This window comes from Saccopteryx bilineata, chromosome 3 (genome assembly GCF_036850765.1).
Source record: "Saccopteryx bilineata isolate mSacBil1 chromosome 3, mSacBil1_pri_phased_curated, whole genome shotgun sequence".
Taxonomy (NCBI): domain Eukaryota; kingdom Metazoa; phylum Chordata; class Mammalia; order Chiroptera; family Emballonuridae; genus Saccopteryx; species Saccopteryx bilineata.
The window spans coordinates 250,890,586-250,915,455 of NC_089492.1; the positions used below are offsets into that span (position 1 = coordinate 250,890,586).

At 39.5% G+C, this 24,870-nt stretch overlaps 1 protein-coding gene and 1 pseudogene across 1 annotated transcript in view; one reads left to right on the forward strand and one right to left on the reverse strand.

Annotated features, from left to right (window-relative positions):
- The window catches only part of FAF1 (Fas associated factor 1), a 496,086-nt gene that overhangs the window by 37,336 nt on the left and 433,880 nt on the right, over positions 1-24,870 (forward strand). The window lies entirely within an intron of this gene.
- LOC136328727 (proline-rich protein 3-like) overlaps positions 4,563-24,870 on the reverse strand; it is a 29,114-nt pseudogene continuing 8,806 nt past the window's right edge.

Genomic DNA, 24,870 nt, shown 5'->3' on the forward strand with positions numbered 1-24,870 from the left:
CCTGCCCGTTTCCAGCTTCGGAAAAATGCAAAACAAAACAAACAAACAAAAAAATGAACATGACACCATTTATATCTTTGAAGAGATAATAGTAATATAGTAGATTATTAGGATATAGTACACTAATTATTATAATGTATGTATATGTATGTGTGTATATTTTAGGGTTTGTTGAGATACACACACACACAACGTCCTGAGAAAACAGGTAAATAATTTTTTCACTGGTTAGAGTTTAGTGATAGTTAGGGAAGGAAAGGTTTTTTAGAATGATGTGTGTTGAGTAGTAGAAAAGTCATTAATGGCACTTTAAATATAGCAAGTTATTTAAACAAAAGATGGGGTTAGTTTGAAAATGTATTAGATACTAACAAATATTATTTAGTTGTACAGTTAGGATAAAAAGGTGACCAAGTTTCTGCATTTCAAGGTACCAGAATTAAATAGAGATGAAAGAGATTTGTAAACAAATAATTATAATATAGTCTGATAAATGCTTGGGTTTTATTTGGGAGTAGTAGGGAGAAGGACCTGGATCATCAGAAATTACTGCCAAAGTTTAATTTAGTTACAGTTGATTATAACTTTTTTACCATACATTTTGATTTATAAATTTGTTTCAGACAGAAGAGTAAATCTGGTTATTGTTACTGTATGTTTGAGAATCCTTAAAAATTTTATTGTTGAATACTATAAAAATATTTACATGGTTACAAAGTGAAATTTATAAGTCAAAGTATATTCAAAGCAGTCTAGCTTCTTTTCCCTTTTGCACCTTTCCTTTTTTAATGTTAAAAATTATTTCTTTTGCCACTTTAAAAATAATAGAAGTGAATATTTTTATATTCTTACCAATCTTAAATGATAGCACGGTACACAAATTTTTCTATAACCTTTTTTATTTGCTCAAAGATATATTCTGGAGGTCTCTTAATTGTAATTAAAACACATTTATTTATTGATTTTAGCAAGAGAGGAAGGGTGGGGGGAGAGAGAGACAGAAACATAGATCTGTTCCTGTATGTGCCCTGACTGGGGATCGAACTAGCAACCTCCGTGCTTCATGATGATGCTCTAACCAACCCTGCTATCTGGCCAGGGCTAGAGGTCTCTCAGTTATAATATATAGAACAATGCACATTCTTTTTTTTTTTTTTTTTTTTTTGCGAGAGAGAGAAAGGATGGGAGAGAGATGAGAAACTTCAACTCATATTTGCAGCACTTTAGTTGTTCATTGATTGCTTTCTCATATGTGGCTTGACCAGGGGGCTCCAGCTGAGCCAGTGACCCCCTTGCTCAAGCCAGCGACCTTGAGCTCAAGCCAGCGATGTCTATGATCCCATACTCAAGCTAACGACCCTGAACTCAAGCTGCTGAACCCTTGCTCAACCTGGCAACCTTGGGATTTTGAACCTTGGTCCTCAGTGTCTCAGGTCAACACTCTATCCACTGTGCTACCACCTGGTCAGGTTGCTCATTTTTACTTGCTTATTTATTTATTTATTTATTTATATTTTTCTGAAGTGAGAAACGGGGAGGCAGAGAGACAGATTCCTGCATGCGTCTGACCAGGATACACCTGTAATGCCCACTAGGGGGTGATGCTCTGCCCATCTGGGGCGTTGCTCTGTTGCTCCTAGCATCTGAGGCGAGGCCTTGAAGCCATCCTCAGTGCCTGGGTCAACTATTGCTCCATTGGAGCCTTGGCTGCGGGAGGGAAAAAGAGAAAGGAGAGGGGGAAGGGTGGAAAAGCAGATGGACGCTTCTCCTGTGTGCCCTGGCCTGGAATCAAACCCAGGACTTCCACACACCAGGCTGACGCTCGACCACTGATCCAACCTGCCAGAGCTGCTCATTTTTATAATTGCAAAATACTGTTCAAGTGTTTTTTAAAATGGAAATCCCAGATATAGTATTTAACTCCAAACTAATGCTATGGCTAAGCAGCAGACCACTCTAACTCATTGTCTTCAAAGAACAATTCACTCTTATTTAGGCATTTGCCATGAGTTGACTATCTAGGCTGACTGATGGCTGGCTGTACTTCAAGGTACAAGTCTAGTTGGGCTTGGCTCCAGAGCATCTTGGGCTCAGATATGTTCCAAGCATATTCGTTCTGAGATCCTCTTAAGGGATTGCAGGTAACCCAGGAAATACCTGGTTTCACATATGTAATAACAGATGTAAGAGGGCAATCAGAAATTCATGATATCTCTGGAGGCCTAGGCACAGAGTAGTCATAAGACACATCTAGTCATATTCCAAGTCTTATATACAAATTCCAAAGTTTTCTTAGTGGTTTTCCTTGGTCTACTTATAAAAAATTTTAATCCTTTTCCAATGTTTCATATCTCCCTTCCCTGCTTTAAATCTCAATTTATCACTTTTAAATCCATATGTATATATTTAAACTATCTTGTTTACTGTCTGTATCTTCCCTTACAATGCATATATAACAAGAGCAGAATTTTCTATATTTTTATTCATTGTATTCCCAGCACCTAGGACATAGTTGATACTCAGTCATATTTGTTGAACGAATAAGAGAAGGCATGAAGTGAAATAGGATTGGGGAGACTTATCACTCATTTTATTTTCCCTCCAGTACCCTTCTTTTTTTTATTGTCAAGGCATACATTTATGAAATATAATGCTCAGTTCTTAAGAGTATAGTTTGAAAGATTCAACAAAAGTATACTCATGAAACCATAACTTTAATTAAAATATAGAACACTCCTGTCTCCCTAAAAAATTTCCTCATGTCCCTTTCCTGTCAGTTTTCCTACCTACAGAAGCCATTCTCTTTTCTGTCACTATAGATTAGTTTAATCTCATCTTGAATATCATTTATATGGCATTTATAGCATATAGTTTTTTGTATTTCCTACTTGCACCCAACGTAATGTTTTTGAGATTTATTCTTGTTGATGCATTTATTAGAAATTAATTCTTTATAAAATAAACTTAATGAAGTATATGAAGGACCTATACACTGAAAAATATGACATTATTCAAAGAAATTGAAGAAGACAGGGGAATGGGAAGACATTTCTTATTCATGTATTGGAAGAATCAGCATTAAAATGGCCATATTACCCAAAGCAATATATACAGATTTAATGTAATTTCCATCAAAATCCTAATGACATTTTTAAAGAAATTGAACAAGAAATCATCAGATTTATATGGAACCACAAAAGACCCTGTATAGCCAAAGGAATTATGAGAAGAAAAAAGAACAAAACTGGCAATATCATATTGCCTCACTTCAAATTATACTATATAAAGCAACAATGATCAAAACAGCATGATATTGGCAGAAATCTTGAACTATTGACAGACTAGTAAAACAGAATTGAGAGTTCAGAAATAAACCCAGATGTATACAGGCAAATATTTTTGTTTCTACTGCATTTATTACTAATACAAAAATTTTTTTAAAAAGAAGAAAAATCATTTTCAGCTCTTTGGCAGCTCTCATCTCTCCCTCTTGCCCACACAATTCCTGACCCGTTTCTTCAGGGCCAGTTCAAAACTGAGCCTGTTCACTGCCGTTTCCACAGAAAACAACCAGTGCCAGGGATGTAGGGGAAGAAGGTTGGGAGAGGACAAGAGTACTCTCCAGGTTCCACCCAAAGATAGGCCAGGTAGAGCTTCACAGAATTCACAAGGAAGGGTTGATGGCCTCACAATGACATAGTCTGACTAAAATGGGCTGTAGGGGAGATAGCAGAGGTTTTACAAGACTTCTCATGGGCCCCTGTCAAACCCAGAAAAACTGATACCAAAAAAATGGGGAGGGCAGGGAGGCAGTCTTGTGGGAAGTGTCAAAATTCTCCCATGTTGGGTAGTGGGGAAATTCTAGAGGGCACCAAGAACCTCACTAGTTTTGGCAGAAATACTCTAGTGTTGGGAAGCCACAAAAATGCCATGAACACTGAGGAAGGCCCCAAGGGGATACACGTTTCACAAAGCACAGTGATCACAGACCATGGCTGTGGGGTGGTAAAATTAGGAAATCCAAAAGCAGGAAGAATGGCCTTTTCAGGAGTGACTCTGTCCTAGTCATCCAAATTTGACCCCAGGTCAAAAAGCTTAGTGAGTTTAACAGAGCATTGCCACCATTGGAGTTAGGGGGTATCACATACAAAGGACTTAAAACAAGCAGTCAGAAAAAGGGAATGTAGGAAACTGCTCCAGGTCCCAGGAATAGAGGGCAGTACTGGGTACTAGGTGGACAGATCGCAACAAACAGCACCAAATAAGTTTTCTGTTTAGCAGTCAGCTGATGAGGGGGAAGAGGATCCAGGAGCACTTGAGGGAGCAAAGATGGGGTCCTGAAGGCGAGTCTCTGGAGGCTGATCAGAAGAAAGAATGCATACCTTGCACCAGTGATGAAACACAACTCTGGACCCTAAATGGAGGTGGTGGATGGAGTGGGCATCACTGACTGAGGGTGGTAGGGGGACACAGCCTCACAGTAGCCATCATGGGACCATGGGGAAATATATGGCTGCTAGGTCACAGAGGGTTCCTTCCAGCCTAGAAGGAAAGGTACAGTCTCACAGAGGAGGTTCTTTAATGCCTCGGTGGTAGAAGGCACAAAGGTCCTCATATTGACAGTGGCCCTATTTGGCAAAGTGTTGGCAGATAGGGTGTTCAGATTTGTCATCCATAACCTGGGGTTCATCCTTGGGTGGGCAGCTATTCTTTTTTGTTGTTGTTGTTGTTTTGTTTAATAAATAAATTTTTATTAATTTTAATGGGGTGACATCAATAAATCAGGGTACATATATTCAAAGAAAACACGTCCAGGTTATCTTGTCATTCAATTCTGTTGCATACCCATCACCCAAAGTCAGATTGTCCTCCGTCACCTTCTATCTAGTTTTCTTTGTGCCCCTCCCCCTCCCCTCCTCTATACCTCCTCCCCTCCCCCCGTAACCACCACACTATTGTCCATGTCTCTTAGTCTTGTTTTTATGTCCCACCAATGTGTGAAATCCTGCAGTTCTTGTTTTTTTCTGATTTACTTATTTCACTCCGTATAATGTTATCAAGATCCCACCATTTTGTTGTAAGTGATCTGATGTCATCATTTCTTATGGCTGAATAGTATACCATGGTGTATATGTGCCACATCTTATTTATCCAGTCTTCTATTTTTTTTTTTTACAGTGATTAAAGCCTATAAAAGAGTAGTGTCCTTAACATGTTCACCAAGTCCAAGTTGGCCCCAACACCATGCCAAGTCCCTGAAAAATGCAACCCAACCCCAGTTCAGTCTGTTAGGAGTTGTGCCAAGGAGCAGGAGTCCAGGAAAAGTTCACATCCAGGAAAAGTCCGCATGGCACTGGAATTGTCACAATTCTATACTTTGCAGCTCACGTCCAAGTCCCAATGACCGCTGCTTCTAGCTGGTAATGATTCAGGTAGACTGGAAAAGCCATCTGCAGCATTTGTGGAGATGGAGTTTCTGTTCTCCTCTGCCTGGAGAGATGAGACCAGGTTGCTTTTCCCTGGAGCTCTGCGACTGTAGCTTGGTAAAAAGAACCTTGGGATACACTAAGCTGGGTCGCAAAGGTAGATTCATAATAGAAGTTGGCAAAAGGGAGAAAGAGAGCTCTAAATTAGGAGTAGGTCCCAGCCTGAAATATGAGTGGGGCATTGAGGTAGGAGGAATAAAGGAAACACTATATATTAAACAAAGCAGCAGAAAATAGGACTATCAACACCCACAACAGAGATCTTTGAGGGAAGAATAAAAAACCTGACTATTCAGGCAAGACATAGTTAAGTGGCCCTTGTGCAAATGAGATCAGTTTACCTGCTTCTTGGAAGAAATACCCTAGGCTCGTCCACAGTGTCGTAAATGGGGCCGACGGCCTGGGGCCCCTTCAGCCTTCAGTGGCAAACCCCAGCATTCTGGGCAAGGTTAGGTCATAGGTGGCTGGAGCAGGGCTGGAAGAGACTGAACCCTCCCTTAGAGGAGCGAGGGGGAAGCCCACCTTCCAGTGTCCCTGTTTCCTCACAGCAGAGGCATGTAAGTCTAGCAGGCTTTAGCTCAATGACCTTCCTTTCCACTATTGAAGCAGGACCCAGATGGCATCCTATGAGACCCCTTTGGGGCATTGGAGCCTTTAAGGGCGTATCCTAAAAGCTGGTAGTTCCCCTGATCTCTATTGGGCTTTTTCTGCCTCTTGGTATCTTTAAAGCCATGCTCAGAAGATCTCGCTAAGGGGTTTGAGGATCCCCATCCACCTATATAAATCTTTTCCATATATCTGGAGCTATTTGGAAAAAGACAAAACAATGTTATTAACTGGATCAAATAAAGAAGGTAGTAGTTTGCAGGAGAAAAAGATTTGGCGTCTCTTGTTAATCAGCATTCAAAAGAAATTAAAAGTTTTTTAAGTAAAAAGCATGATATGGTAGACCCGTAGGAGTTCCAGGATATGACTCCTCCCTTTTAAATTTTTTTAAATTGACCTTAAAATATTTGCTGGGTACACTTTAATAATACCTTGACTTTAAAGATTGTAAGAAATACCCATAATTTGAAAGGTTTGACAAAATACAGTAAATGCTTTTGCTACATATGCAGGAGCATTGTCAGTTTAACCAGTTTAGGAAATTCAAAAATAGAACAATGCATACAGACAATGAGCTATAACATGCTTAGCAGCCTCTCTTCTTCTGACAGAGGTTACTATAAATCCAGAATGTGTATCCACTGTAACGTGGACATAGGACTGTTTGCCAAATGAAGGTATATGAGTAACATCCATTTGCCAAAGTTGTCCTGGTAGGGGTCCTTGAGGGTTACTCCAAATGGACAGATTGTAGTATAGGACCCCTTGGGCAGGATTTCCCAATCTGCTGTGCTGCTTCCCGAGAAAGTTGAAACTACTTACACAGGGCTTCAGCATTCTGGTGATGAATAGTAAGTCTGAATTGCTCGATCTGTCATGGTTGCTCCAAATAATTTTCTTTTGGGTACCTTGATCAACAAGGGCATTCCCTTGTGCTAAAGCTTCAGGGAGCATGGAGTGAGCTCGAGTATGTCCTATAAAACATGGAGCTCTATGTTGACATACAAGTCTTTGAAAAAGGAGGAAGTGCTGAAATAGTTCATCAGCATTTGTCCCTAAGACAGCAGTCTTTATAGTGGAACCACCATAAGTAAATATTTGCTGTCTGTATATAGATTAAAGGGGGAATATGGCAAATGCTGAAAAGCCATGATAATGGCATATAATTCTAGTCTTTGAGCTGATTTTATGTTGACAGTTTCAGTATAAAGTTGTCCATTGATTTGCAAGAACGATTTGCCATTTAGTGGAAGTTTCCCAGAGCCATTGTTGTTGATCCTTTGAAAAAAGGAACAACAATAATTTTGAGGCTCAAAACCGATAAGCTGTAAGGGTCGCCTATACCCCTTGATAATCCAGGAGGCAACAAGATCAAAATATGGAAGTGTATTCCATGGGCTACTAGATGGTTCAATGTGCCCAAGCTGTAGCTGCTTTTGTACCAATTGAGCAGCTGCCCTAAGTTTCTCCTGAGAAAGGGGCCATTGGTCTACCCATACAGGATTATCTGATTTCCAAGTAATTGGGTCTGCACAATGCATTATTGAGGTAGCAGGAGCTACCAAGGCCCCTATGCTAAATTTTGATATCCTAATCCACACCTTCTGGTATTGGGTGCACATCTATGGGGGTGAGAATTCCTCGCTGTTCTTTCCCTAGTCCCTTGGTGGGCAAAAATCCCCGATGCAGCATCTGAGTACTGACTAAACCATTAGGACTGACAAGCAACGCTCCCATATTTTTCAAAACATCTCTACCCCACAAATTAACTGGCCATCCAGGGGTCACATAAGGCTTAAAAAATCCAGAATGACCTTCTTAATCTTCCCATTGCCAGGGGCTTCGTTGAGCATTTTTTCATATGCCTATTGGCCATCTGTATGTCCTCTTTGGAGAAGTGTCTATTCATTTCTTTTGCCCATTTCTGGATTGGATTGTTTGTCTTCCTGGTATTAAGTTTTACAAGTTCTTTATAAATTTTGGTTATTAACCCCTTATCAGACGCATTGTCAAATATATTCTCCCATTGTGTAGTTTGTCTTTTTATTCTGTTCTTATTGTCTTTAGCTGTGCAGAAGCTTTTTAGTTTGATAAAGTCCTCTATTTGTTTATCCTGTCTTTTATTTCACTTGCCTGTGGAGACAAATAGGCAAATATATTGCTGCGAGAGATGTCAGAGAGCTTACTGCCTATGTTTTCTTCTAAGATGCTTATGGTTTTATGGCTTACATTTAAGTCTTTTATCCATTTTGAGTTTATTTTTGTGAATGGTGTAAGTTGGTGGTCTAGTTTCATTTTTTTGCAGGTAGGTGTCCAGTTTTCCCAACACCATTTGTTGAAGAGGCTGTCTTTACTCCAATGTATGCTCTTACCTCCTTTGTCAAATATCAGTTGTCCGTAAAAGTGTGGGTTTATTACTGGGTTCTCAATTCTGTTCCATTGATCTATATGCCTGTTCTTATGCCAGTACCAGGCTGTTTTGAGTACAGTGGCCTTATAATATAACTTGATATCTGGAAGTGTGATACCTCCCACTTTATTCTTCTTCCTTTTCAAGATTGCTGAGGCTATTTGTGTTCTCTTTTGGTTCTATATAAATTTTTGGAATATGTGTTCTATATCTTATAAGTAAGTCATTGGCATTTTAATCGGTATTGCATTGAATTTATAAATTGCTTTGGGTAATATAGACATTTTAATGATGTTTATTCTTCCTAACCATGAGCACGGTATATACCTCCACTTGTTTGTATCTTCCCTGATTTATTTTATCAATGTTTTATAATTTTCTGAGTACAAGTCTTTAATCTCCCTGTTTCAATTTATTCCTAGGTACTTTATTTTTTTGGTTGCAATGGTAAAGGGGATTGATTCCTTAATTTCTCTTTCTGACAGTTCATTGTTAGTGTATAAAAATGCCTCTGATTTCTGTGTATTGATTTTATATCCTGCCACCTTGCTGAATTCATTTATCAGGTCTAGTAGTTTTTTGACTGCGACTTTAGGGTTTCCTATATACAATATCATATATCTGCAAATAATGAAGAAAATACTTCTTCTTTTCCAATTTGGATGCCTTTTATTTCTTTTTCTTGTGTGATTGCTGTGGCTAGGACTACCAGAACTACGTTGAATAAAAGTGGTGAAAGGGAGCACCCCTGCCTTGTTCCTGATCTTAAGGGGATTGCTTTTAATTTTTGCCCATTGAGTATGATATTGGCTGTGGGTTTGTCATAGATGGCCTTTATCATGTTGAGGTATGTTCCCTGTATTCCCACTTTGCTGAGAGTTTTGATCTTAAATGGGTGCTGGATTTTATCAAATGCTTTTTCTGCATCTATTGAAATTATCATGTGGTTTTTCTCCTTTCTTTTGTTTATGTGATGAATCATATTGATTGATTTTGAATATTGTACCAGCGTTGCCTCCCAAGAGTAAATCCCACTTGATCATGATGTATGATTTTTTTCATATATTGCTGGATCTGGTTTGGTAATATTTTGTTGAGGATTTTTGCATCTAAATCCATCAGGGATATTGGCCTATAATTTTCTTTTTTTGTGTTGTCTTTACCTGGTTTTAGAATCAGAATTATGCTTGCCTCATAAAAGGAGCTTGGAAGTCTTCCTTCCTCTTGAATTTTTTGAAATAGCTTGAGAAGGATAGGAGTTAGTTCTTCTTTGAATATTTGGTAGAATTCACTTGTGAAGCCATCAGGCCCAAGACTTTCCTTTTTTGGGAGTTTTTTGATAACTGTTCAATCTCATTTGTTGTAATTGGTCTGTTTAGGTTTTCTGATTCTTCCCGATTAATTTTTGGAAGATTATATGTTTCAAGGAATTTGTTCATTTCCTCTAGGTTGTCTAGTTTTTTGATGTACTGCATAGTATTTTCTTACAATACTTTGTATTTCTGTTGTGTCAGTTCTTATTTCTCCACACTCGTTTCTAATTTTATTTATTTGAGTCCTCTTTCCTTTTTTCTTGGTGAGTCTGGTTAAAGGTTCATCGATCTTATTTACCTTTTCAGAGAACCAGCTCCTGGTTTCCTTGATCCTCTGTATTGTTTCTTTAGCCTCTATGTCATTTATTTCTGCTCTGATCTTTATTATTTCCTTCCTTCTACTAGCTCTGGGCTTTACTTGTTATTTTTTTTCTATTTCTTTTAGATGTAGGGTCAAGTTGTTTATTTGAGCTTTTTCTAGTTTCTTGAGGTATGCCTGTAATGCTATACACTTCCCTCTCAGGACTGCTTTTGCTGTGTCCCATAAATTTTGATTTGATGTATGCTCATTATCATTTGTTTCTAGGAATTTTTAAATTTCTTCTTTGATCTCATTGTTTACCATTTGTTATTTAATAACATGCTATTTAGTTTCCAAGTGTTTGAGTATTTTTCAGTTTTTCTGTTGTGGTTGATTTGTAGTTTAATGCCATTGTGATCAGAGAAAGTGCTTGATATGATTTTAATCTTCTAAAATTTGTTGAGACTGCTTTTGTGCCCTAACATGTGGTCTATTCTAGAGAATGTACCCTGAGCGCTTGAAAAGAATGTATATTTTGCTGTTTTAGGGTGAAAGGTTCTGAACATATCTATTGAGTTGATCTAATATGTCCTTTAAGTGTGCTGTTTCTTTGTTAATTTTCTTTCTTGAGGATCTATTTAATGATATTAATGGGGTATTGAAATCCCCTACTATTATAGTATTGCTGTTGATATCACCCTTTAAATCCATCAAAGTCTGCTTTATATATTTAGGTGCTCCTATATTAGGTGCATAGATATTTATAACGGTTATATCTTCCTTTTGGATTGCTCCCTTTATCATTATGTAGTGACCTTCTTTATCTCTAACTATAGTCTTTGTTCTAAAGTCCATTTTGTTTGATATAAGTATTGCTACCCCAGCTTTTTTTTCATTTCCATTTGCGTGAAATATATTTTTTTATCCTTGTACCTTAAGTCTCTGTGCATCTTTTGATTTAAGGTGTTTCTCTTGTAGACAGCATATGTATGGGACCTGTTTTCTTATCCACACAGCTACCCTATGTCTTTTGATAGGATCATTTAATCCATTTACATTTAAGGTTATTATTGATATATAGTTGTTTATTGCCATTTTATTCTTTAAAACTCTATTCCTCTTTTGCTATATTCTTTTTCTCCTTTGATCTGTTTACAACAGGTCCCTTAGCATTTCTTGCAGCATTGGTTGGTTGTAGTGAATTACTTGAGTTTTTTTTTTTTTCTGTAAAGCTTTTTATTTCTCCATCAATTTTAAATGATAACCTTGCTGAATAAAGTAGTGTTGGGTGTAGGCTCTTGTTCTGCATTACTTTGAATATTTCTTGCCATTCCTTTCTGGTCTCAAGTGTTTCTGTTGAGAAGTCAGAAGTCATCCTTCTGGGGGCTACTTTGTAGGTGATAGTCTTTTTTTGTCTAGCAGCTTTTAATATTTTCTCTTTATCAGTTAGCTTTGGTGTTTTAATTATGATGTGTCTTGGTGTTGATTTATTTGGGTTTCTCCTTAATGGAGTTCTCTGTGCTTCCTGAACATGTGAGATGTTTTCCTGCCTTAATTGAGGGAAGTTTTCAGCTATGATATGCTTCAACAAAGTCTCTATCCCTTGTTCTTTCTCTTCTTCTTCAGGAACCCCTATGATGTGGATGTTATTTCTCTTCATGTTGTCATAGAGCTCTCTTTGAGTTTCCTCAGACTTTTGAGTCTCTCTTCTTTTTTCTGCTCTTCTTCCGTGCCTTTATTTATCGTGTCCTCTAACTCGCTGGTTCGATTCTCCGCTTCATCCATCCTGCTTTTAATTCCTTCCATTGTGTTCTTTATTTCAGATATTGTATTTGTCATTTCTGACTGATCCTTTTTTATTATTTCAATGTCCTTTTTTATATTTGCTATCTCTTTATTTAGGTGTTCGTAATGACCATCTATTGTTTTTCTAATATCTTTGAGCATCCTAACAATCGTTATTTTAAACTCTGCATCTGGTAATTTGGTTATATCTGATTCATTTAGGTCCTTTTCTGGGTATTTCTCTTGGTTCATTTGCGTTGCATTTCTCTGTCTTCGCATTTTCTCTGTAGAGGAAGGTTTTGTCCACTGGAGTCCATTGGGTATGGCCTCTGTTCCCTAGGTATGGTCTGTCTGGAGGCCCGCTACCCTCTCTTTTGTTGCTGCCTAGGGCTTTTGGGTTTGGGCATTGCCAGTGCCTGCCCACTGGGACTGTTGCTGTGGTTTCCACCTCTCCTTCACGGGAGTGGCTGTGATTACGTGCTCGGGTGCACAAGCTTTGTTGGTCTTGGCCTTTGCCTTGTCCCCATGGGTGGCGTTATGCTCGGCCCTGAGGGCAGTGGCGAGCACCTTTGCTTAGCTGCTGATCTCTGCCTGTTTCCAGGCTTTCGCCCTGCCTTTGCAGGAAGAGCCTGCTCGTGGAACGGCTGCTTGCCTTGGCTCTACCGGCCAGGCAGGACTGCGTGCCCACGCTCAGCTAAGTAGTGGAACTCCGCCTGCTCTGGGCTTTTGGCTCCATCTCTGCGGGAGGAGCCAGCTCCCAAGTCAGGCCACAAGCCTCCGTTCCATGGGCAGGGCAAGGCAAGGCTGTGCTCCTGCGCCCTTGCTCAATGGCTGCCTCCACCCCTTCCGGGGTTCCTGCCCTTCACCCGCAGGCTGATTTACAGGCTGCCAGCAGCTGGGATTGACCGCTTTTGCATGCCTACTCCTCCCCAGCCGGGTAAGACTGAGCTCACACATCAGCCCAGTGCCAGCCAGCAGGCTTCCGCTTCTGCCAATGAACTGCTCCTCTTGGTCCCATCGCAACCCACCCTCTGGCGAGCCCTCTGCCATGTGGGGTGCGGGTGCTACAGCTCAGACCCTAACACTCACTACTGTAGACCCGAAAGCTTCCTCCTTCTAAGCAACTCTGCTCTGAGTGCTGTGGGAGACCTTGTTTGGCTGGTGTCCTGCTTCCCTTTGCTCGTATTGCTGTTTCCGGGGGAAATATTCACTTCAGATTTGGGGAGTGACTCGTCCCGGGGGTTAGAGTGGCTGTCTCACAAAATGTTTCTCCCTGTGCCTCCTAGATTACACTCTCTTCCTGCCACTCTGGTCCTCTCCTCTCTCCCCATCCCTTGGAACCCCGGGTGAGTGGTTGTGAGAGAGATGTTCTGTGTGGTCCCTTTAAGAAGAATCCTGGGTCTGAGAAATCAGACTCTTTCTCACAAACAGTATCCTACTTGTTTCCAGCTAAATACTGTCCTTATGTCTCTTCTGGGCTCTGGGGCTGCAGGCTGGGGCTTTGTTCCTGGGACTCAGAACCCTCCCCTCTCTGCTAAACTAACTTCCTGCCACGTGAGTCTCTCCCTGCTGCCGTTCGCTCCGGGGAGCTGGGCAGCCCTCTCCACGTTTCCGCTTTTCCTACCAGTCTCGGTGTGGCTTCTTCAGTGTTCTTTGGTTGAAGAGTCCTCTTAGTTTAGTCCAAAGTTGTTTTTTCCAGATGATAGTTCTTAAAATTATTTTGTAATCCACTTTGGTTCTGTGAGGTGGATATTGGTACGTCCGCCTAGTCCAGCGCCATCCTGTCTTCGGGGCAGCTATTCTTAACAAGTGACCAGCTTTTGAGCCTTTGAGCATGGCTTTGTTCTTTGTTAAGCCCTCCCCTGCTGGGACTGCCGTGGCCTGGTCTGGGAAAAGGAGGCTAGCAATTGACTTCCCACCAACCTCAACCATATAGGCCAGAGCTGGGGCCCAAGCCTCCTTTAGATTTGGCCTCTGCCCTAGGGAGGAGGTGTGAGACTCGGTGGTGGTGGATTCATCAGTGCCCTTGATCCTAGAGATCCTCTGTGAAGAGATTCTTTTGTGGTATTATTTTGTGTCTGACTTCTTTTGCTCAACATCATATTTGTGAGATTCATCCAGGTTGCCTGTAGCAGGAGTTGATTCATTTTTATTGCAGTGTAGTATTGCATGCACACACAACAGTCTACTAAGGGTGGACATGTGGGTGAATTCCAGTTTGGGGCTGACTTGGGGTTACTGCGCTTTCCATTAGCTATAGGGGGAGGGCTCAGAACTAACAGGCTGGTCCAATAGGACCCCCGTCCTCTTCATCTCTATTTCTTCCCACTTGGCAGTTGGGGCTGCAGGGCGGTAACTGCTGCTGATTCTGCTCTTGTTTTAGCACAGTGATTGTGGCAATGTCTGCAATGGGATTTAGAGGACAGTGAGGCAGCTGGGCAAATAATTTTTGAGAAGGGCACTAAAAACATACATATAATAGAGAAAAGAAAGCCTGTTCAGTAAATGGTGTTGGGAAAATTTAAAAGCCAAGTGCAAAAGAATGAAACTAGAGTGCTACTTGTCTAATACATAAAAAATTAACTCAAAATGGATCAAAGACCTGAATATAAGACCAGCAACAATAATTACATAGAAGAAAACGTAGGTACTAAACTTATGGACCTTGGTCTTAGAAAGGATTTTATGAATTTTACCTCAAAGGCAAGGGAGGGATGTAAAGGCAAAAACAAATGAATGGAACTATATTAAACTAAAAAGCTTCTGCACAACTAAAGAAACTGCCAACAAAAGAAAAAAGCAATTGACCAAATGAGAGAAGATAATGACAAGAGCTCTGACAAGGGGTTAATATCCAAATTATATAAAGAACTCTTATAACTCAACAACAACTGAACAATCCAATTAAAAAAGTGAGCAGAGGACCTGACCAAACACTTCTTTCAAGAAGGTATACAAATGGCCAACAGATACATGAAAAGATACTCAACTTCACTAGCCATTAGGGAAAAGCAAATCAAAATACATGTCAGCAGAAGAAAGGAAACAGGAAAAGTTAGAGCAGAACTAAATGAAATAAGAGAACAAGAACACTATAGAAAAAATTAATAGAACAAAAAGTTGGTTCTTTGAAAAATAAATACAAGTGACAACCCCCTGGCTCGGCTCATTATGGAAAAAAGAGAAGTGATTCATAAACAAAATCCAAAATGAAAGAGGAGAAATTTCCACAGACATCATAGCTATACAAAGCATCATACTAGAATACAATGAAAGATTATATGCCACAAAATTCAATAACACGGACAAAATGTCTAGGTTCCTAGAACTATACAATCTTTCTAGACTGAGTCATGAATAACAACAATAGACCCATAAGCAGGGAGGAAATAGAAACAACTATCAAAAATTAAAGAATAAAAGTATAGGACTGGATGGCTACCCTAGGATATTCTACATTCAAAAAAAATTTGGTACCTATTCTTTTATACTTTTCCAAAAAATTGAAGAAGCCATACTCCCTAACACATTTTATGAGGCCAACATAACCTTGATACCAAAACCTGGCAAGGACAACACAAGAAAACTATAGATCAGTCTCTTTATGAATACAAATGCAAAATTCCTAAACAAAATAATAACAAATGGAATAGAACAATACATTAAAAACTTAATACATCACGATCAAGTGGGATTCATTCCAGAAAAACGGGGATGATAGTTCAACATTCAAAATCAATCAATGTAATATATCCCATCAACAAAACAAAAGACAAAAATCATATGATTCTATCAATAGATGCAGAAAAGGCATTTGATAAGATACAACATCCATTTATGTTTAAAACACTCAATAAAAATGGGACTAGAAAGAAAGTACCTCAACATAATAAAGGCCATATATGACAAACTGTCAGCCAATGTCATACTAAATGGTGAAAAATGAAGGCTATTCCTCTTAAATCAGAAACAAAACAAGACTGTCCACTCTCTCTACTCTTATTTGACACAGTACTGGAAATCCTAGCCAGAATAATCAGCCAAGAGAAAAAAATAAAAGGCATCCATTTGGTAAAGAAGAAGTAAAGGTATCATTTTTTGCAGGTTACATACATGGTCCTGTATATAGAAAATCCCAAATACTCCACTGAAAAACTTAGAAACAATAAACCAATATAGTCAAGTCACAGGATACAAAATTAGTATATAAAAGTTTATAGCTTTTTTATACACCAATAATGAAACTTCAGAATGGAACTTAAAAAACACCTCCCAAAACAACTCCTTTCACAGTTGTACAAAATAATAAATAAAATATCGAGGAATAAGGCCCTGGCCGATTGGCTCAGTGGTAGAGCGTCGGCCTGGCGTGCACGAGTCCCGGGTTCAATTCTCGGCCAGGGCACATAGGAGAAGCGCCCATCTGCTTCTCCACTCCTCCCCCTCTCCTTCCTCTTTGTCTCTCTCTTCCCTTCCCGCAGCCGAGGCTCCATTGGAGCAAAGTTGGCCCAGGCACTGAGGATGGCTCTATGGCCTCTGCCTCAGGTGCTAGAATGGCTCTGGTTGCAACAGAGCAACGCCCCAGATGGGCAGAGCATCACCCCCTGGTGGGCATGCTGTGGATCCCCGTCGGGCGTATGCGGGAGTCTGTCTGACTGCCTCCCCGTTTCCAACTTCAGAAAAATACAAAAAAAAAAATATCTAGGAATAAAGTTAATAAAGGATGTGAAGGAACTATATACTGAAAACTACGAAGTATTATTGGAAGAAACTGAAAAAGTGAAATGGGAAAATATTCTATATTCATGGATTGTAAGAATGAACATAGTTTAAATGATCATGTTAACCAAAGGAATATACAAATGAAATGCAATCCCCATTAAAATGTCAGTCACTTTTTAAAGAAATAGAGCAAAAAAAAAATCACCAGTTTTGTATGGAATCATAAAAAACCCTGAATAGCCAAAGCAATCCTGAGAAAAATGGATGAAGCTGGAGATATCACACTACCTGACTTTAGATTATTCTACCAAACCACAATAATCAAAACAACATGATATGGCGAAGAAACAGACATACAGACCAATGGAACAGAATTGAGAGCCCAGAAATAAAACTTTATGTATATATATGGACAAGAAAAGAGCAGAAAACATACAGTGGAGAAAAGAAAGCCTCTTTAAGAATTGTGCTGGGGAAATTAGAAAGCCACATGCTGAAGAATGAAACTTGACTAGTTTGTCCCCATCCACAAAAATTAATTCAAAATGAATTAAAGACCTAAATATAGGATGTGAAGCAATACATTACATAGAAGAAAACGTAGGAACTAAATTTGTGGACCTTGGCCATCGAGAACATTTTATGAATTTCAAAAGCAAGGGGAGTAAAGGCAAAAATACATAAATGGGGAGAGGAGCAAAGAGGGACAAATATGCAGTGATGGAAAATGATTTGACTTTGGGTGAAGGACACATAACACAATCAACAAATGCTATAGAAATGTTTGCCTGAAAACTATGTACTTGTATTGATCAACGTCACCCTGTTAAATTTAATTTTGTAAAGGAAACAAAAAGAAAAAAGGAAATATGATAATAGTTGAAGATTTCCCTAACCTTGGGGAAGGAAACATGTCATCCATGTTTAGGAATCTCAGAAAGTTCTAAATAAAATAATTCAAAGAGAACCACACAAAGACCACAGTATAATTAAGTTGTCAAAGTTAAAGACAAGGAGAGAATCTTAAGAAGCAGCAAGGGAAAAAAAGTTGATATGTAGAGGAAATAAATCCCCATAGGACTATAAGCAGATTTTTTTAGCAGACACTTTGCAGGCCAGAAGAAAGTTGCAAGATATATTCAAAGGGCTGGAAGAAAAACAAATAAACAAACAAAAAACCTGCCATTCAGGAATACTCTAGTACAGTGGTTCTCAACCTGTGGGTGTATAATAAATATGTATTTTCCGATGGCTTTAGGCGACCCCTGTGTTTTGGTCATAAAAAGGTATTTTGTATGATTTCAGCCTTTTAAAATTCACTGAAATTTGCTTTTATTTGGAGATTTTAATCTTTTATACCTAAAATAATCACTGTTAAGGAAGCATTTCTTTCTGCTGTTTTGCTATTTTGTATGTTTCATGCCCACTACCCCAATTTCTTCATTATTGCCTTCTTTTGTATTTAATTGACTTTCTTGGTATTGTACGGCTTTGATGTTCCCCCCACTTTTTTCTGTATATTTTTTATTTTCTTAGCGGTTACTCTAGGGACTAAATTGACTTATAGCAATTTATTTTGAATTAATACCAGTTTAACTTCAATAGTATACAAAAACTATGTTTCTATACAGCTCCATCTCTCTCTTTGTTATCACAACTTGCATCTTTATAGATTATGTTCCCGTTAACGTAAATCTATAATTATTGTTTTATGCGTTTATGTGTTAAATCATATTGAAAAAAAGTGAATTTACAACCCTAAGTATAGTAATGTTAGCATTTGTATTTATCCTTATGATTGTTCTTAATTTCTTTTTATGGCTTCCTCTTGCTGTTTATTGTCTTTTCATTTCCCCAGAGGGACTTGTTTTATCATTTCTTGTAGCATAGGTCTCATAGTGACAGCCACCTTCAGCTTTTATATTGGAAAGTCTTTATATCTCCTTCAGTTTTGAATGATAGTTTTTGGCTTATACCTTTTTTCCTTTTAGCACTTTAAATACGTAATCCTATTGCCTTCTGACCTTTATAACTTCTGATGAGAAATTAGGTGTTAATCTTATTGAGGAACCCTTGCACATGAAATACTTTTCTCTTGCTACTTTCATGATTCTCTTTGGCTGTTGATAGGTTGATTAAAATGTGTTTTGGAATAAGTGAATGGGAGTATATCAAACTAAAAAGCTTCTGCACAACAAAGAAACTGACAACAAAACAAATAGCCAACTAAATGGAAGATGATATTTGCAAACAACAGCTCTGATAAGGGATTAATATCTAAAATATATAAAGAGCTCACAAAGCTCAGCAACAAACAAGCAAACAATCCAATTAAAAAATGGGAGAGGAGCTGAACAGATACTTCTCCCAAGAGGACATACAAATGGCCAACAGATATATGAAAAGATGCTCATCCTCACTAGCTATTTGAAAAATGCAAATCAAAACCACAATGAGATACCACCTCACACCTGTTAGATTGGCTATTATCAATAAGACAGGTAATAACAAGTGTTGGAGAGGCTGTGGGGGAAAAGGAACCTTCACTCACTGCTGGCAGGAATGCAAATTAGTACTATCAGAAAGTATGGAAGAAAGTGTGGTGATTCCTCAAAAATTAGGACTAGAACTGCCATATGATCCAGGAATCCCTCTACTGGGTATCTACCCCCAAAATTGAAAAGCATTGGTACCTAAAGACACATGCACCCCCATATTCATCGGAGCATTATTCACAGTGGCCAAGACATGGAAACAACCAGAAAACCCTTCAATAGAAGATTGGATAAAGAAAATGTGGTACATAATATACTATGAAATACTACTCAGCCATAAGAAAGGATGACATATTGCCATTTATGACAACATGGATGGACCCTGAGAACATTATACGGAGTGAAATAAGTAAATCAAAAGAAGCTAAGAAATATATCATTTTACACATAGATGGAACATAAAACTGAGACTCGCCTGACCTGTGGTGGTGCAATGGATAAAGCGCCTACCTGGAAATGCTGAGATCGCCAGTTTGAAACCCTGAGCCTGCCTGGTTAAGGCACATATGGGAGTTGATACTTTCTGCTCCCCCTCTTCTCTCTCTCTATCCCTCTTTCTCTCTTCTCTAAAACAAATAAATAAAAAAATAAAGAAAAGAATTCTTACCACAATTAAAATTAAAGAAAAAAACAATTACAAAAAACCTGAGACTCATTGACATAGATAAAAGTAAAGTGGTTACCAGGGGGAGAGGTATGTGAGGGAAGGAGTGGGGGAAGGGTGTAAAGAGGGACAAATAATATGGTGACAGAAAATGATTTGACTTTGGGTGATGGGTATACAGCATAATGAAGTTCAAATGCTATAGAAATGTTTACCTGAAACTCGTACTCTTACTGATCAAATTCACCCTGTTAAATTTAATTTTTTAAATAAAATAAATAAAAAGAAAAAGATAAAGCTTAACAAACAAAAAAAATTTGTTTTGATATGGATGTTTGCATTTATTCTACTTGGAACCTTTTGAACTTCTTGAATATGTAGTTTCTTTTATCAAACTTGGGTTGTTTTCATTTATTATCTCTTCAACTATTCTTTCTGACCTTTTCTTCCCTCCCTCCCTTCCTTCCTTCCTTCCCAGAGAGAGGGATAGATAGGGACAGACAGACAGGAACGGAGTGAGATGAGAAGCGTCAATCATCAGATTTTTTTTTTTTTTTTACTTTTTTTTTTTTCATTTTTCTGAAGCTGGAAACGGGGAGGCAGTCAGACAGACTCCCGCATGCGCCCGGCCGGGATCCATCCAGCATGCCCACCAGGGGGCAATGCCCTGCCCCTCCGGGGCGTCGCTCTGTTGTAACCAGAGCCATTCCAGCGCCCGAGGCAGAGGCCACAGAGCCATCCCCAGCGCCTGGGCCATCTTTGCTTCAGTGGAGCCTCGCTGCGGGAGGGGAAGAGAGAGACAGAGAGGAAGGAGAGGGGGAGGGGTGGAGAAGCAAACGGGCGCCTCTCCTGTGTGCCCTGGCCGGGAATCGAACCCGGGACTCCTGCACGCCAGGCCGACGCTCCACCGCTGAGCCAACCGGCCAGGGCCAATCATCAGATTTTTGTTGCAACACCTTAGTTGTTCATTGATTGCTTTCTCATATGTGCCTTGACCGCAGGCCTTCAGCAGACCGAGTAACTCCTTGCTCGAGCCAGCGACCTTGGGTCCAAGCTGTTGAGCTTTTTTTTTATGCCGCTCAAGCCAGATGAGCCCGTGCTCTAGCTGGCGACCTCGGGGTCTCAAACTTGGGTCCTTCCATATCCCAGTTCGACGCTCTATCCATTGTGCCACCACCTGGTCAGACCTGAAGTTTTCTTTCATCTTCCAAGACTCCCTGTTTTCCGTATGTTGGTACACTTGATGAGGTTTCACATAGTTCTTAAATTATATTTATTTTTCTTTGTGTTTCTCAGACTGAATAATTTGAGTTGAAACTTACAATATTTTTATTTTTATATTTCTTATATTTGTACCAACATAACGATAGGTATATGCGTTATGCTTATAGTTCTCACATGATAAAATTTAAACCATTTACAGATTGAAACAAAACCAATAAAACACAAATTAACCACATTAAGTTTATTTACTAGAACAAATTATGCTGTTTTGCTCAAATAAAATGATGTTTTGCCACAAAGTAAAAAATAATGAGTATATAATTTAATAGCAAAGAATGGTAGTTTCATATCTCATTCTGTTTTTTAAACTGTTTTTGAATGTTTTTACTTGAATAATAATGAGAACCCTTGTTCACATAGTATCTTGTTCAAACTGGTATTGATAAATGTAAGCCTTTTTCTCCTTCTTTCAAGGTAATCAAAAGAAAAGTTAACCAATCTTATGAATTGCTATTTTAAAAAGTTGTGAGTTGATCGACTGAAGAAATTAACAATTGCCTTTATTGCCTTCTTTAATCACTATTGAATCTTAACTAACTTCAGAATTTGGAAAAGAAGCATTCTTTACTGTTTATTTGCTATAATGCTTTTTGGTAATAAACTATTGAGTTACTCCGTGTAGGAGCCTGACAACACAATATTATTGACTGTTAGGTACAGATCTTTTTTAGTGAATATGAAATATTGTCAGGTACATCAGTGCAGCAACAGCACACCCTCACTGTTCTCATTCTCATGGACTCTGTTTTGCAGCTTTAACAGTTTTTTTTTCCAGATCAGATTTTAATTTTGAATACTTTTTTTTTAAAGATTTTATTTATTCATTTTATATAGAGGGTAGAGAGAGGGAGAGAGAAGGGAGGAAAAGTAGGGACCATCAACTCCCATATGTGCCTTGACTAGGCAAGCCCAGGGTATCGAACCAGCAACCTCAGTATTCCAGGTCGACGCTTTATCCACTGCGCCATCACAGATCAGGCTGATTTTGAATACTTAACACTATTGTTCTTATGATAAATACTGCCAATCTTTGCATCCATTCTCATTCTTCACTTGATTATAGACAAAACACAATCTTTTCAGGTGAAATAAAGTAACCAGGATCTGGTGGCATTTTCACCATTTGGAAGAATTAATGTATAATAAATTTTTGAAAACTCCCTCCCTGTATTGTCGTTTGGAAAATTAAAATTTCTTACTTTTAAAATTATGATTTTTTTCTGTCTGCCCATTGTTACTATTGTAACTCTGCAGTTAATTGTTCATTTCAGTTTTTTTTTTCTTTTTCTTTTTTTTTTTTTTGTATTTTTCTGAAGCTGGAAACAGGGAGAGACAGTCAGACAGACTCCCGCATGCACCCGACCTACCGGGATCTACCCGGCACGCCCACCATGGGCGACGCTCTGCCCACCAGGGGGCGTTGCTCTGCCGTGACCAGAGCCACTCTAGCACCTGGGGCAGAGGCCAAGGAGCCATCCCCAGCGCCCGGGCCATCTTTGCTCCAATGGAGCCTTGGCTGCGGGAGGGGAAGAGAGAGACAGAGAGGAAGGAGGGGGGGTTGGGGGGTGAAGAAGCAAATGGGCGCTTCTCCTATGTGCCCTGGCCGGGAATCGAACCCGGGTCCCCCGCACGCCAGGCCAACGCTCTACCGCTGAGCCAACCGGCCAGGGCCTCATTTCAGTTTTTATACTTTTTAGTTTCAGAATTTCTTTTTGGTTTCATTAAAATCTTTTTTTTCCCACTTTATTGAGATTTTCTATTTCTTGACACATGATGGTTTTTTTGAGCTCTTTGAGCATATTTGAGATAGTGATTGAAAGTCTTTGTCTAGGAAGTTTGATGTTCTTCTTCACAGACAGTTTGTTGATTTTTCCTTTGAATGAGCCATACTTCTTTTTGACATGCTTTACATTTTTTCTTCTAAAAGTGGACATTTAAATATTAACATAACTCTGGAAATGAGATTCTTCCCCTGCTCATGGTTTGTTTTGCTTTGCTTTCTATGGGTTGTAGTTTTTTATTTAGTAACTTTTTCTAAACTACCTTTGTAAATTTTTTTTTTGTAATGAGTGGTCTGTGTCTTAGTCTGCCTGAGCTATCATAACAAAAGATCATAGAACAAATTTATTTTCTTAACAGTTATCAGGATGAAAGTCTGAGGTCAAGGTGCCAGTATGTTTGGTTTCTGGTGAGAATTCTCTTTGTGACTTGCATATGGCCACTTTCTTCCTTTGTGCTCACATGGCAAGGAGTGATGCAGCGGGTGGGAGGGAGAGAGAATATGCATGCCAACATACACAATCTCTTCTGGTGACTCTTATAAGGGGCTACTAATCCAATTATGCCCCCACCTTCATGACCTCATCTAAACCTAATTACCTACCAACAACCCTATCTCCTAGTACCATCAAATTGGGGCTTGAGGCTTCAAAATATAAATTTTGATGAGAGTACAAAAATATTTAGCTCATAAAGTTTCTGAGATCTCTTTTTCTTCAGCTGTGGTCTGCTAGTGTTGAGAAATTTCCTTGAATACCTGGAATTAAAAATAATAGAGCCCTGGCCGGTTGGCTCAGCGGTAGAGCGTCGGCCTGGCGTGAAGGAGTCCTGGGTTCGATTCCCGGCCAGGGCACACAGGAGAGGCGCCCATCTGCTTCTCCACCCCTCCCCCTCTCCTTCCTCTCTGTCTCTCTCTTCCCCTCCCACAGCCAAGGCTCCACTGGAGCAAAGATGGCCCGGGCACTGAGGATGGCTCTGTGGCCTCTGCCTCAGGCGCTAGAATGGCTCTGGATGCAACAGAGCGACGCCCCAGAGAGGGCAGAGCATCGCCCCCTGGTGGGCATGCCAGGTGGATCCCGGTCGGGCGCATGCGGGAATCTGTCTGACTGCCTCCCCGTTTCCAGCTTGGGAAAAATGGAAAAAAAAAATAGAAATTAGAGGAAAGTAAAGAAAGAAAAATTTTTTCGAGTTTTTGTAGACTAGCTTTCTATTTTGGGGCACTTTAAAGGTTAGCCAGGCTGTTTATAACACCATCTTATCCTTCAATTCTGACTTGTATTGAGCCTAGAGTTGAGCCAGTTGTTTTGTCAGGTCTTTGCTGAGTAGGTGTTTTTTTTTTTTGCCTTGGACATACACATGGTTTTCTAAATTTCCAGTGTTTTTCTTTTTTTTCCCAAAGTGTTTTTTATTGCTTTTATTTACCAAAGAAACTTTCTTCCCAGTTTTCTTTCAGATTTTTGGCATGTGTATTGTTTGCCTCAACTGTAATATTTTACCAGATGGTAGTGGGTTTTTCATTTACCCTAAAATGTTTTTGAAGAGCCTGACCAGGCGGTGGCGCAGTGGATAGAGCGTCGGACTGGGATGCAGAGGACCTGGGTTCAGGACCCCGAGGTCGCCAGCTTGAGTGCGGGCTCATCTGGTTTGAGGAAAAGCCTACCAGATTGAACCCAAGGTCGCTGGCTCCAGCAAGGGGTTACTCGGTCTGATGAAGGCCCGTGGTCAAGGCACATATGAGAAAGCAATCAATGAACAACTAAGGTGTTGCAACGCGCAATGAAAAACTAATGATTGATGCTTCTCATCTCTCTCCGTTCCTGTCTGTCTGTCCCTGTCTATCCCTCTCTCTGACTCACTGTCTCTGTAAAAAAAAAAAAAAAAAAAAGTTTCTGAAGAATGCCCTCTGTATAGCTGCTTTTTTACCCTAAGAGAGTTCCAAGTTGATGAAACAAACTTGAGTTCCTGGAGTCCTTCAGTTAGCCCCACAAATGTCACAACAAACTAACAGTACAAGTTCTTTGAGAA